Raw genomic sequence first — 15,706 nt, 5'->3', positions numbered from 1 at the left:
ATTTTACATAAAAGTCCCTTTGACACCAAATTTCTATCTCATCACCGTTTCAGGCTGCAAATTATTGAAAAACACCTCCTTTTTCGCATGCTCAAAAATGGAAGGGGTCGTACCGCCCCTCCGTCACGAGATATCAAAAAACGGACCTCGGATTCGTGATCAGGGACAAAAGTTACCCCTTAGGACAAAGTTTCACGCAAATCGAAGAGGGGTCGGGGCAACTGCTGTGTGAGTTGGCGGAGAATTACCCATTTAGGAGATTTTAAGATTTTTGGTTTCTTTATATAATTATGCAAAACAAGCTTGTCATTGTAATAAAATTAATGATATTAATTTCTAATTTATTTTGCTGAAATTTTCTTTGGGTAATTCTCCGCCAACTCACACAGCAGTTGCCTCGACCCCTCGACCATTTAGTACTTTTCGAGAAAATCGATTTTTGATAAATATTTTCAAAACTATGAATGGTAGAGCCAAGCAATCGGTTCGTATACTATCGCTTAACAAACGCTCCAAGTTTCAACTAATTTGGTTACACCAGTTAAAAGATACAGTAAATTATGTAATCAAAAATCTGAAAAGCACGTGTCACAAATGTGTTTCGGAAGTAAAATTGTACTACACCCAAAGTTGAAGAACGAGGGGATAGTCCTTACGAAAAGATACGTGAGGAAAGTGCTATTTTGCGAGAGTATAGTCCTCTCGCGTATTCTTTCGTTCATTGGAACAGTTCATCCTATTGAGTGGCTTATATGGACAAATGACCGCCACTTAGTCACCGAACCATGGTGGCCCATACGGCAAAGGCACGGTTCAATATGCCGATGGTCTTGGGTTCGAGTCTCGGTACCGGTACTTTTTTTTGATAGATGAACTTTTTTTTTGATAGATGAACCCATGAGTAAAGTACTCTCGGTAATTTCGGGATTTATCCTCTCAGTCCGCACACAGTACCATTTTACTACCGAATCGTGCTCTTTATCCTCTCGTATGCCGATGTCCAGTTCTGGGTGTTGTTTCAAACGTGGACAAGGATAGACACTATTTTTAAAAATAAAAAAGACAAATTGTAAAACAATATGAAGTAAATAAAACAAATGTCATCAGTTAATAATTAAACGAAAAAACCAAAAAGATGAAGAGCCACTTAAAATATAAAAGAAATGTAGTTATTATACGAATGTTTAACAAAAATATATTAATAAAAAAAAACAAAATCACATTTTTTACAAAATTGTGTAAAGATAGTACATATTTGGTTCATGTATGACCCCATTGAATATAACATTTATGTTATAAGTTTATAAGTTATTTACTAAATATTCACACTTTTTTTTTGTCTTTTTATCAGCAGAGATTTATTTTTGTTACTAGATTCTTTCTTAAAATTAGTTGAAAAATATAGAACACAAATTACGTTTTTTATTTTTTGATTGCTGATAAAATTTATTTGTTTTTGGGAGGGCGTCCAATTTTCCCGGGTTTAGAATTTCCTGGAAAAGGGAAATATTTTTGTTTAATCCCGGGAACTCCCGGGACCCGGGATAATGTTGAAACAATCATAGAATCTATGTTTTTATTATATTAGTTATATCTTTCTAGCTTGAAATGATAGAATTTATCTAAATCATTAATTTGTGATAATCTACACTTCAATCGAAACTGGGACAGCAGTTTTTAGATAGCTTAAAAGAAACAAAAAAAAAAGATTTTTTTTCTGTTCTGTGCTTTTTATCTTAAATGAGCCACAATTTTTAATCCAATGTGATTAAAATAAAATAAGTCTCTTATATTTATATTTTGTGCAATTTTTGTTTTATGGCATGACTAGAAAAGTATTAAAAATATAAATAAATATAAAAATAGATAATAATTAGAGTGCTAGGCATTCTGCGGATCTGTAAACTAAAATTTAATCAATTTTCCGTAATAAGCTAAATTAATGCTGAATACAAATTTTAATGCTTAAAAATTCTAATCGATTGCAAAGTACTCAACGGTTTATCTATTTCTACAACCAAATCTGAATTCCCAGATTCAATTTCAAGAATTCCCGGGACAAATATAAAACATCCTGGGATTCCCGGTTTTGGAAAAATCCCGGGATGGACGCACTAGGAAGGAAATATTTTTTCTGATTATATGAATTGTTTCAAATCGGCATCAAGTTTTCCTAGATCAAACATAATTTAATATCTTTTCATTTATTTAGTTGTTCAAACATCACTTGAGTGAAGTTACTATCTCAAGCTAAGATGTGGACTACCTTTCAACAGCTGATTGATCCAAAGTAGTCATGTGGTTTTGAGCAATTCTATGGTTTGAGACAATTTTATAACACTGATTTATTTGAATTTAAACTAGATAATATATTTTTGTTTGTGATCTTTTGGACTTGAAATTATATTTCTTGTGGATTAGTAATATTTTCTCGGAATTTACAAATCCTCATTTTGCTAGAACCGAAGTCCCACAAGCTAAATTATGCATAACATAAAATGCTGACCATGAGGCATAATATACCGTGTGGCCTCCCCCTGACTGTTGTGAATCAGTCGAAAATTATTCACTTACTTAGTAAGACGGCTTTTCTTTGCTCAATTTGTGATGGTATATACCTGCCACAGATTTTCCGCCTGTCAGTTGCCGAAGATTTGATGGGTTTGCTTTGGGTCCGTTGGGGGATAGTTTGGGAGGGAACGTGGGGTGAATTGGTCAATTATTTGTTGTTCTTTTATCTTTGTTTATTTGAGATTTTTAGGTAAAAGTTTGTGTGTTTGAAGATAAAGGTTGTTGCGTCTTAACTTGCATAATTATTTAATAAAAGTTATGACATAAAAGGAACCTGATAAAACAAGATTTATCTAGAAAGTAAAATGACAAAAAATGTCGTTTTGGTCCAATTAACCCACCCAGAACCTCCCTCCGACATGATAATAATGCATCCTCGCTAAGATAATGCCGAGAATGGCTACATTTCACTGGGCTTTCTTTCAGCCGAGGCTTATTTTATTGCATGTGCCAACCACACATTCCCATGCAGTTATGCTGGCTCGTTTCGCATCCCATCGTAATGTACAGCGATAAAATGGCATTATAATGTATATTTAACGTAGTCTGCGGCGCGGGGCATTCCAGCAGCGAGGGCGGGGGCGCGGTAAAAATCGGAGGGTGGGCCTCGAAACAGATGTGCTTCCTCATAGGAGTCAGAGACAGACAGTTTTCTTTTGACAATTGAATTGCAAACATCGACTCCCGGCTTAAGGACCACAAACACACACACACCCACACATACTCACTTGCTTCTCTTGTACATTTGCATTATATGAGGATACTTGTCTTCTGTGCGCGACATAAAAATATGCGATGTTTGCAAATGACTTACACAACGATCCTTTGGAGTTTGTAGCTCTGGTCGGTCGGTCGGTATTGTTTTGAATAATAGGCAGTATTATGGTTATGGGTTTTTCTTTTATGACTTTGTCAGGATTTACCGACATCATACGGTTGAATTATGAAAAATAGAGATATTTAGTAGTACATGTGTACTGCGGCTCATAAAAGATGATCTGTGAGAGATGTCATCCGAAGTCAGTTAGGGTAAATGTACCTTTGATGACAATTCCATTTTTTTTTGATGAACTTAATAATAATATACTTTAAGAAAAAAAAATAGTTAGCTATTTACAACAAAGTTTGACTATTTTTATAATCAGATTCTTGCAGGATTAGTTCCGTAAGTTTTGCAATTTTGGAATAAGAAGACAACAGCTTCCTTGGTTGCTGTGCACTTAGCCTGTCCCATTTTGAGGTCATGTCTTAGAATTTCAGGTGCTCACTTCTTAAATGATAGATTATGATGTCAGGAACAATGTTTTCTTAGACAAGAAAAAATAATAAAATACTTTCTCGCACCCCCTAGTCAATTTACTGAAAAAAGTCACTTTTTTGAACAAATTTTCTAAAATCGCTTGGAATCAATACAAAAACTGTTTCGATCAGGTGTGTATTATCTTCAAACGATAGGTTTTTGTCCATAGATTAAGATGCACTATCAATATTGGACCAAAATTTAAGTTTTTGGACTCTCCCAGGCGGATTTGTGTCGAAAAAATCGCAGTTTTTCGAAACTTTTTTCAGAAATGTTCATTTAATCTATTTTTTCCAGTGAAACCAATACATGCAGCTTGTTGAAAATTTCATGGCGCACATTTTTCCCTTCTGAGAAAATGCAATTTCGACACTCCAGAGCCGAGATATTTGAGTTTTAGTGAGGAATAAAGCGCCAATTTTCAAAATTTCTCAGAATTCAGAAGCAAAGCTTACTAATTACACGATATAGCAAGCATATGTCTTAAAGGTCAGGGTATGCTTTTTTATAGTAATTTTAACCGCTGAATCTGAATCTGAAATCAAATTTCGTGTAAACAGTGATGTTTTAGAGCTACACCCTTTTGGAATGTTATTTGCGTGTTTAAGAGGCAGTTTTTGTAAATATTGCTCGGTTTGTTCTAGAGGTCGTATCGAGGTGCTCTAATTTGGATGAAACTTTCAGCGTTTGTTTATCTATACTCTGAACTCATGCCAAATATGAGTCCTCTACGACAAAGGGAAGTGGGGTAAAACGGGCATTGAAGTTTGAGGTCCAAAAAATATAAAAAATCTTAAAATTGCTCGCATTTTTGTAAAACTTCATCAATTCCAACTCTCTTAGATGCATTCAAAAGGTCTTTTGAAGCACTTCAAAATGAGCCATAGATATCCAGGATTGGTTTAACTTTTTCTCATAGCTTTTGCAAATTATTGTTAAAAATGTTTTTTTAAACCTCAATATTTTTTTTGCAACAGCCTTTAATACCCATACTCTTTTAGTTCAAAAGTTAGGGAATTTCATGGACTATAAGCCTACGGTAATAACTTTTTGGCCAATCGCAGTTTTTCTCATAGTTTTCCGATTTTTCTATAACAAACATTTTACAACGTTAGTTATTGTCCTGCATCCATAGCGGCACTTTTTAGTCTCACTTTTGTCATATTCGAAATCCTCGGAAAATTCAAACTTCAATGCCCGTTTTACCCCACTTCCCTTTGTCGTAGAGGGCTCATATTTGGCATGAGTTCATCTCATTTATAGATAAACAAACGCTGAAAGTTTCATCCAAATCAGAGCACCTCGATACGACCTCTAGAACAAACCGAGCAATATTTACAAAAACTGCCTCTTAAACACGCAAATAACATTCCAAAAGGGTGTAGCTCTAAAACATCACTGTTTACACGAAATTTGATTTCAGATTCAGATTCAGCGGTTAAAATTACTATAAAAAAGCATACCCTGACCTTTAAGACATATGCTTGCTATATCGTGTAATTAGTAGGCTTTGCTTCTGAATTCTGAGAAATTTTGAAAATTGGCGCTTTATTCCTCACTAAAACTCAAATATCTCGGCTCTGGAGTGTCGAAATTGCATTTTCTCAGAAGGGAAAAATGTGCGCCATGAAATTTTCAACAAGCTGCATGTATTGGTTTCACTGGAAAAAATAGATTAAATGAACATTTCTGAAAAAAGTTTCGAAAAACTGCGATTTTTTCGACACAAATCCGCCTGGGAGAGTCCACAAACTTAAATTTTGGTCCAATATTGATAGTGCATCTTAATCTATGGACAAAAACCTATCGTTTGAAGATAATACACACCTGATCGAAACAGTTTTTGTATTGATTCCAAGCGATTTTAGAAAATTTGTTAAAAAAAAAGACTTTTTTCAGTAAATCGACTAGGGGGTGCGAGAAAGTATTTTATTGTTTTTTTCTTATCTAAGAAAACATTGTTCCTAACATCATAATCTATCATTTAAGAAGTGAGCACCTGAAATTCCTCGACATGACCTCAAAATGGGACAGGCTAGTGAAACATACATGTTGAGTTTCGGAAAGAATGCTTATTTATTTGAATAATTATTTATTTTGTTTAATTCGTTAATCAAGTTATCGTTATACAGCAATTCCATTTGAAAAGAGCCTAAACCGAAGAAAAGTTCTCCGATCGGGCACAAAGTTTTCTGGGGTTCCTTGGCCAAAATAATAAGATCCGTATTTTTTGGTTTGGCCATTAGGGTGACCTACATTGTGCTAGAGAGGTTCGAAATATAGTCATTTTCGTCCGATTTTAGCTGTTTAAGACGCAAAGAGAGTTATTAACATTTTTTTTTGATTTTCATCACTGTACAACTTTGCTCATAACACCAAATCGATCAGAAAATTTCATGAGGTAAAGATTTTGAAATATTTATAAATATTATTGCTGTAAAAATTGCTGCCTAAATTGTATGGAGATTTGTATGGATCAACCATAGATATTAAATACTTATTTTGGTCATAGGATAGCTCCCCACAAAGTTTTATCGATAACAAAAAAATAACAAAGAATTCCGTGTCTGCTCCAAACTTCAAAACTCAGAGTGTCAAATTTTGATTATTTAGGGAAGTTACAACAGAAGTGTTTAGTGCATTCAGTTTAAAACTACATGATGATTCACATTATTTATACTCAAAAAATATTAATCTTATTTTAACTTTTACAAAAAGTGACGTAAAATCAACAATTTGAAGTAACTTTTTTTCTGTGTTAATTTTACATTCATCCTAAAGTTTTTTTTACTACACGAATTGGTATCACTCATTCATGACTTCAGTGCAAATACTTAGCCTTGTAAAATATTCTTACCATGGGAAATCTCTTTTTTTCGAAAACTGCAAGTTGATGTCACAGTCGTGGAAGAGGACACTCTTTGCAACGGTTCATTTGACACGTCCGAATTCAAAACACAGCTTCAGCTCTCTTCTAAACCCTTGTAGGTCGCATCGTTCTTTGGCAGCCTGTTTAAACATACATTGCACCTTTGCGCTTCTTGGTCGCCGGGAAGAGCTCATCAAAGACAGTTCGTGAGAGCGCGACGTCCACTTCTGGTGGGGCGATTTCTGAGTTGAGCTCGTCCAAAAAGCGCATACAACCAGAACTTTGTCGTAATGTTTTATTCAGCGATCTTAAGAAAACAGCAAAACACTTCATAAATATCGCATCAAACGATTTGCTCTCCGGTCAAGTGTGGAGCCCGGGGAGTGTCCGGATGTGTGAATAACAGATTTTCTGGGGGGTTGTTCGAACTGTTTTGAGTGCTGTTGGGTATACTTTAAAGGGTTTGGGAAGTGACCACTTTAAGATTGTTTGAAAGGGTTTTGAATAAATATGTGTCATATTGAAAATTAAAGTTATTTTTGAAGCACTCAAGTCATTTTCAAATTGTTTTAGGTTTTTTTTAATCTGAACCTTAAGATAAAATCAAATAATTAATCTAAGAACAAGATTGTCCGTTCGACGCAGTGGTGAACGCAGAACGCTGTGCCAGTTAGATTTTTCTATCAACTCGACGTCGTCGTGCTATCTTGTCGCACCCGCCATTTTGACGTTCCGAGAAAAACGCGTTTTAATGTTTGATCTTGAATATTCAAAAACGAGAGCACGCAATGTAAACAATAACAAACATGTTTCGTTTGGCTCATCATTCTGTGCATTGTCCCAAAGTTTGGCTGAAGTTGGTTGCTGGAGTCCTGAGTTATAATTACAAATGTTTACGGTAGTCTAGCTTGTACGTGCGACAAACGCATCCTGACTTTCCTGGCCTGAAATCCCTTTGGCCTTTTGTCGCACTTACATCAATTTTCATGGAGTGACTGAAACTGCTTTCATATGTAAAGTGACAAAAATGCACGGAGTTTTTTCGGTTTTTGTTAAATATCTCAGGATTGAAATCGAATTTTGGGGATCTGTGAAGGTCAAAAGGTGAGGCATTGCCGTTCTTAACTCAATTTGGCCCAAAATGCACATACGACAAGTTAGCACGATGGCGACGAACTGTCAGTCGAACAATCTGCAGGGGTTGCTTTGTTCAATGGTCGATGACTGGCAGGCTATGATGACAGGCGCAAAATTTTGCGTTTGCGTCCAGGTCTGACGGACAATCTTGTTCTTATCTTTAAGGAATAATAAAAACAAGTTAGGAAAAGATTTTTCTATTGTTGATTTGAATGTTTTCCGCCCATTTTCTGCAGAAAATCTTCAAAAACTGGTGTCAGATTCTGCTAAATTTCAACAACTCAGTATGGGAATTGTGGTTAAAATTGAAGTTGGTGTCAGTGAAGTTGGGTATTTTTGTAGAGCTGTCAGATTCGCTAAATCTTCAGAAGCCGGAAAAGGAAACTCTATATAGGGGAAATATAGCCATTTTGAGCCTAATAAACGGTCGTGTTTGAATGATGCTGGATAATCTGGAGAGTTCCTTGAAATTTACTAAAAACCAAGTACACCAACGAGTAGAGCAACTTTTTGTGAACATTTCTGTTTATTTTCACTTTTATTAAAAAATATGCTTTTTTACAAGCTTTTAAAACAAATATTTCCCAAATGCATTTTAATCAGTCGAGTGCATTTTTCTATTTTCAGCTTAGTTCTTTTTTTTCTTCCAGCGCTCTTTTGGGTCTGCTTCTTGCTGCCAAAATTGATGAAATTTTAAGCGAACACTCACGAAAAGTAGCATTTATATAGAAATTTTCCTGGCATCACTGGCTCACTCCAACAGGCGCTGCACCAGCATGTTGGTGGTGTTGGTGGCTACCCATTGTTCTTTATTTGCCTTCGCTTCTCGCTCGGTTTTCTTCAGCCTGGAATTGTTGTTGGAATGTTGTTTATTTTATTAACGTGACTTTAACCTAGAGAGGTCATTCGTCACTTTCGATTGGAATGGGTAGTCAAAATTGAAACGTCAAAAGACCTAGCGCGTTTGTTTTTTGGATGGCACTCGCTAATTATTTACATGTTTCGGGATTATTTTTCAAGTGAGTGACTAAAGAATGCGCAAAAGAACTTTTTGCCGGTATTTGGAAGCAGTTTTATATCTTAAGCGCTTTGAAATCGTTAGCGCAAGTGAAAAGATCAAAATCAAAAAAAATCAAACCATCCACATTAACGACACCCGGGTCTTTTGTGGTCTCTATTGCAAGTTTCTGCTCGAACCTAGGAGTCCGAAGGCTTGAATAGGGAGAGCACCCAAACCTCTTTCTACTCCAAGGAACCTTCCACCCCAGTGTTTGAACTGACGACCTTCGGATTGCGAGTCCAACCGCCGCCAGTGGTTCCACCGGGAGTAGGTTTGGTTTGGTGTGTTGTTTGTACTTATGGCATGGAGACGACTCCTACACCTGGAATGACTTAACCAGGACCGACATTTTACTTCCTCATCCGATGGAAGGTTGCAGCAGATGGGAATCGAACCCAGAATCATCCGCTTACAAAGCGGACAGAGTAACCATTCGGCCACGCACTGCCACGCAAGTGAAAAGATATTGATGGCGACTTTCGTTAAGCAGTTAACCTCTCATCTTGCGTGTGGATGTGTGTGCCACCAAAATTATGAGAAATGGTCTCGCAAAATACAAATTATGATCAAAAGTGCATTAAATTTGATCTTTTGGCCAGTAAATGGCATAAATTTACTCGAGGCGGTGCCGTTGCTGGTAAGTTTATATCTTAAATAGTATTTTGGAGCTTTAATCGAGCATCAAACTCTTCATATGACGAAGATAATCAACAGCCAAAGAGTCCACTGTATTCAGAAGCCGGAGTAACTCCAAAGCTACATGACTCTATAGTTCTGATACCTTCACTCCTCAATAAAACAAAAAAAAACCTTTATAAACTACAGTAAAGGAAAATTTCATACGAATGTAATCAAATGAGTCGTTTAAGTAAGTTATTTTAAATTCTCCTTATAATCCTCTAGCAATCTGCTTACAATGAGATGCCACTGTAATTCCTGCTCCCATAAAGCTGTAACATGCTCGGAAAACATGAGAAAATCCACCTTCCTCCAACGAGGTGTAACGTTTACATCCACGAAAGTTCATCAATGTTCAGGGAAAAGTTTCTCGCCAAACACCTCCGACATCTGTTGCATCCTAAATTAAAAGTAATCCCATTCCAGCTCACCGGCAGCTAATGTAAATCAATCTTCTTTATTAGTCTGCTCTCTCGGAACCCCGGCTCGGACACTCCAGTTTGCGTATCCGTCCTCCTGGATGGAAGAAAAATGCACTGCACCATATCATATCCATCTGGCAGTCTGCTCCATCAACCCTCCATCATCATCGTCTCCGCTGCCGGAACTTCCGAGGAGTTTCCCACCCCTCGACACGGAGATAATTGAAACGAGCACAAACCGCCAAAAATCAACATGTTCACCTCACCACCCACCAACCTTTTCGAGAACTGAGAAGGCAACGTGTTCATCTCGACCATCGCAACGAAAATGAAACAATGTAATAAATAATGAAACATTTTTACATTTAACATATTAAAAAAGCTGTACACGGTTATAGATTTCAGACCTGAGTCGTGTCTTCTTCCAGCACCTCCCTCCGAGGGAAGAGAAACGTCTTTCTAACCCAGTGAAAATAGGGCGTTTTTTATGTCAAGCTAAGACAAATATATTTAGAGAAATTTTAGAAATGATAAATAATTGTTTTTCATTACAATTTTTAACGTTACTCAATGTATGTTTATTATTTGTAGTGAATGACAAAATAAGATTAACTAAATAAAAAAAATAAAGTAAGATATGAAATTTGTGATTTCCAAATTCTTCGATTTTTATTTAATTTTTCCAGCCCTGGCTCGAAAAGCTCTCACCTTTTTCACAAACTCGACGCCGTCGTGTTATCTTGTCGCACCCGCCATTGCGACGTTCCGAGAAAAACGTGTTTTAATGTTTGACCTTGAATAAACAAAAACGAGCGCACGCAAAGTAAACAATAACAAACACGTTTTGTTTGGCTGACCATTATGTGCAATGTCCCGAAGTTTGGTTCAAGATGGTTGCTGGAGTCCCGAGTTATAATTACAAATCTTTGCGGTAGTCTAACTTGTACGTGCGTCAAACGTGTTCTGACCTGAAATTCCTTTGACCAGTTGTCGCACTTACATAAAATTTCAGGGAGTGGCAAGATAGCACGACAACATTGAAGCTACTTTCATATATGTAAAGTGACAAAAATGCACGGAGTTTTTTTTCGGATTTCGTTGTATATCTCAGGATTGAAATCGAATTTTGGGGATCTGTGAAGGTCAAAAGGTGAGGCATTGCCGCTCTTAACTCAATTTGGCCCAAAATGCACATACGACAAGTTAGCACGACGGCGACGAACTGTGATCGTTTTGTTTTGGGGTTCCTCCGTCAGTCATAGTCTTGCCCAACTTCGGTACCAGACTAACGACTAACTTTGCAGAGAACGTAATAATAATTGAAAAAGCTTTTTACTGGATACCACACACATAGCACCCACCCCCAGGAGGGGAGGTGAAAGCTTCAACCTCCCTCGCTTTCCAAACTTTCTCTCTCGCCCAGTACCGTGATCCACGCAAGGACGAGATTTCCAACGAGAATTTTTCAATATCAAAACCACTGTTTTGTGAGTGAACCCACCCCTTTTGCTGCTGCCACGTGCTAAAAACTCACACATACAGAGAGAGAGAGAGAGAGTTGGAATAAAAAGAAACGATGATGCTCCAACAGCTGTTTACTACCGATATAACAACAACGCAGCAAGAGAGTGAACATTCATTTTGAAAACCACGAAATTTTACTTTTTCATGCCAACGCTTGTTTTCCTTTTTCCCATCGCTTTTCAGGATAATTTTCCAAAGTACCTTTGTTAGATTCGATACACCCACCCCAAACGACCTCCCAACAGTGTTGGTGGAAAAGCAGAGGAGAGCGAGAAAAGAGAAAGACTGATTTCCACCACGTGGCACGCAAGTCAATTTTCCATCAAAATAGAGTAGCGCCACAGAGTAACCCAGAGGGAGCACTGGCATTTAATTTATGGTTGCGTTACGTGGTACATCGTGGTACATCCCCCCTTTAGCAACACTTTTGATTGTCGTGAGCCTCAGAGTGAACTGACGTTTAAGCGTTACTTTTTTATCGCAGCAACCAGGTGCAATCTTTAGTTGTCAACATTTTCCAAAAGCTCTAAATCAACAAAGGGAATTTACTGACGGCTATCGTGGATAGGTTCCCCACATCCGGTCCGGAGTTTGCTGGAAAAGTTGGAAAAAGGACTTGGAACCACCGCTTTCACCGGGTGGGCCAATGCCCGCCAAAGAATTAACTGTTTCGAATGCTTCATGCTGGCAACTCTAGGCTTTCTGTACCAGCTGTGGCTCGAACTGACCAGGTTCTCACTGGAGATGTGGCTTCGCGTAATTAATTGCAAGTTCCAATTCCAACTGAATTCCAGTGATATTTTCAGAAAACTAAACTTTCTTCAAAGTGAAAATTTGTGCGTAATTGTTTGGGACAGTTTCCGTGGCCTTAACATTTCTGACCGAATGCTTAGTCAGAACAATTTCTCTGGTCAGTTTAAAGAACGACGGAACATACCACTAGGAAAATATGTTTAGCATTGCATATGGAATCTTATTGTTTATATGTTTGATTTTCATTTACAATCCTAATCCTAGTCTGATTTGATAAACAGACTTTTCGACGTTTTGAGACCCTCTCTTTTCTTGTTGACAATAGCTCACCACACTTTTATTTGTATGGAGCGTGAACAATCGCCAAATGGTCATTAAACCATAATAGGACTAACTTCGTAAGATAGCGCCTGGACGTTAGGCAAACTGCCTTGGTTAGGCAAAAAGATGCCTAATCCACGGGCAGCAATTTTGACTCGGCAGCATATTCATTATCCATTTGAGAGTGAAACAAAACCTCGTAAAGAAGCAAACCCCACCAGATGCTTTTTTTCCACCGTCAAATCTAAGTTCTTGGGTGGTCCTGATGGACATTGCAGGCTTAGACTGGATTTTAGCTGCTTCCCAAAGTCTTTTTCCCCCAAGGTCTTTTAAATTACAAAAAATCAGAACTTGAACTGAAAGGAATACAAAATCGAAGCCTTGAAGGCTGGCACTTGTCAAAACAAACAAATCTTACATATCCTAAGTTTACTATGATGAATAATTTTCTTCATCCAACCCGTAACGCTCAAAACATAACGTCGAGAGCCGCTACCTTTCCAAAGGGTATACTCGTAACGGAGCCACAAATTTTTCTGACAACTGTTCGGACTGTTCTCTCTGGGTTACTCTGTGGTATTGCGATTGAGTGTGTAGTGGTGCGGTTGTAAAAATATCTACCTCTGACTCTCTCACTTTCGTAGACGCTGAATGGCAAGCTTCCCACTGTGCGGTTAACTCGGTTTTGCTTTGCGCCTGCTTTGTTCGGTTTTTGGGCTCGTACCAAAACTAGAAAACCAAAACCGCGATGTGTGTCGTCACTTGCGCATTGGAAGCTAAGAATTTGTACGATTAAAAATATTCGATAGGTGAAAATTGTGTTTTCAATTTCTTTTAGAAAACACATCATTAATAATACCTTGCTTTAATCATAAGATTTTTTGTATCAAGTCGATGTTGTGAATTGAGAGAAGTTATATTCTTTAGTAAGAAAGGCTCTATCTCACCCCTGGTGGGATTAAATCGGGTTTTTGTGACATTCGGTAATGCTCGAAACTGCTTTGAGCCTGAACCCTCTTCGATTTCCATAAAAAAATGTCTAAAGGGGTAATATTTGTCCGTGACCAGAATTCCGTTTTTTTATCATTGAAAAATACACTTTATAAAAGTTTGTTGGTCGAAAAATCTATATTCTATAAAAAACGTTACTTAATCCACCTTAAGGTGGTTGGTGCCTTCCTCACATTCCCGAGCATGGGTAAATAACAAGGGAAATGCGTAATAATACCTTTCTCTGGTATCAATACCAAATTTTGGTATTCTTGGACCCTTTAAAATTTGCCTTAAGGATTATGCAAGAGCAAAATGTGGTATCATACCAATTTAAGGTATTGTTTTGATATTGCAAAATTGCAGAATTTGTCAATGATCGAACACCACATTTTGGTATTCTTTTGGTATTACAGTATTTTATCAAATTCCTCTGCAACTATGGGAAAATTTTGACCAATTTTGACAAAATAATTGATTTTGCGCTATAATGATGTCTCAAAGCGAATGCTTTCATTCAAAACCGGAAATTTCAAACTTGATTTTAAACATTTTTGATATACCCCCTATAGAAATGACTTGAAATTGTGGAAAATTTTTTAAGTCAGGATGGCACATTTTGGTATTATTTTGGTATTGAGGTGTTTTATCAAATTCCTCTGAAACTATGGGAAAATTTTGACCAATTTTGACAAAATAATTAATTTTGCGCTAAAATGATGTCTCAAAGCGAATGCTTTCATTCAAAACCGGAAATTTCAAACATGATTTTAAACATTTTTGATATACCCCCTACAGAAATGACTTGAAATTGTGGAAAATTTTCTAAGTCAGGATGGCACATTTTGGTATTATTTTGGTATTGAGGTGTTTTATCAAATTCCTCTGAAACTATGGGAAAATTTTGACCAATTTTGACAAAATAATTAATTTTGCGCTAAAATGATGTCTCAAAGCGAATGCTTTCATTCAAAACCGGAAATTTCAAACTTGATTTTAAACATTTTTGATATACCCCCTATAGAAATGACTTGAAATTGTGGAAAATTTTCTAAGTCAGGATGGCACATTTTGGTATTATTTGAATATTGAAAGGTTTCATCAATTTTCTCTGAAACTATGGGAAATTTGTTAAAAAAATTTTACGAGTTAATTAATTTTGCGCTTAAATAACTTGAAACCCAAAAATGTTAAAGATGATTTTAAAAATTAGTGTGATATACCCACTAATATTTTTTTCAAAAACGTTGAAATATCTCTAAGTCAGGATAACCAAATACTTTGAAAAACGAGTCAATCGACAGATTAATGAATTTTGGTGAATTTCAATTCAGTTTCATTTTAATAATACTTATTTTTCAATCTTGTTATTTTTCAGAAGCTTCAAGAACTTCAAGCCCAGGCCGTTCATCAATGACAAATGCATTCGGTGTGGTGAAGAATATCACTAATAACAACATGGAATCATCAGGTGAGTAGATTTGGCTGTTGCATATGAATAATTTCCGTTTTTTTTTACTAACTGCAACTGCTGCACTAAAAATGGTATGAAAATACCAAATTTTGGTATTACTTGGGCAAATAACAGCGACCAAAATGTGCCCCTTGGTTGCCCAGTAATAGATGGTAAAATACCATGAAATCATACCAAAATCATGTATGTGAAAGACCACAGAAATACCAAAATATGATTTTCCAAGGGCGCGGGAATACCTAAAAATAAAACCATGGCAATACCAAGTTTTGGTATTCAAGCAATGTTCAAAAATCCAGAAGACCTCAACTTGGTATTGAAATGGTTTTATTTTGAGGTATTATTTTACCCTTGGAATAACATGGTTTGGTATTGTTGTGCCCTTACACAAACAAGATTTTGGTATGATTTCATGGTATTTTACCATCTATTACTGGGCAACCAAGGGCACATTTTGGTCGCTGTTATTTGCCCAAGTAATACCAAAATTTGGTATTCCCGTGTTATTTACCCCTGCTCGGGTTCATGTTGTATTTTAGGTTGTATTTTCAAATTAATTTAAAAGTTTTTTTTTATTTTTTTTTTTATTTAATTTTTTCATAATTAT

At 36.6% G+C, this 15,706-nt stretch overlaps 1 long non-coding RNA gene across 1 annotated transcript; it reads left to right on the top strand.

Annotated features, from left to right (window-relative positions):
- The first annotated feature begins 10,215 nt into the window (after positions 1-10,215).
- On the top strand, positions 10,216-10,565 carry LOC119766618. The gene is made up of 2 exons (XR_005277013.1): positions 10,216-10,375; positions 10,436-10,565. It is a non-coding gene; the product is annotated as an uncharacterized LOC119766618 (long non-coding RNA).
- Positions 10,566-15,706: the final 5,141 nt, after the last annotated feature.

The sequence above is a fragment of the Culex quinquefasciatus genome, chromosome 2 (genome assembly GCF_015732765.1).
Source record: "Culex quinquefasciatus strain JHB chromosome 2, VPISU_Cqui_1.0_pri_paternal, whole genome shotgun sequence".
Lineage (NCBI taxonomy): Eukaryota > Metazoa > Arthropoda > Insecta > Diptera > Culicidae > Culex > Culex quinquefasciatus.
The sequence above is the reverse complement of the archived record's forward strand: the minus strand, read 5'-3'. Positions and strand labels throughout refer to the sequence as shown.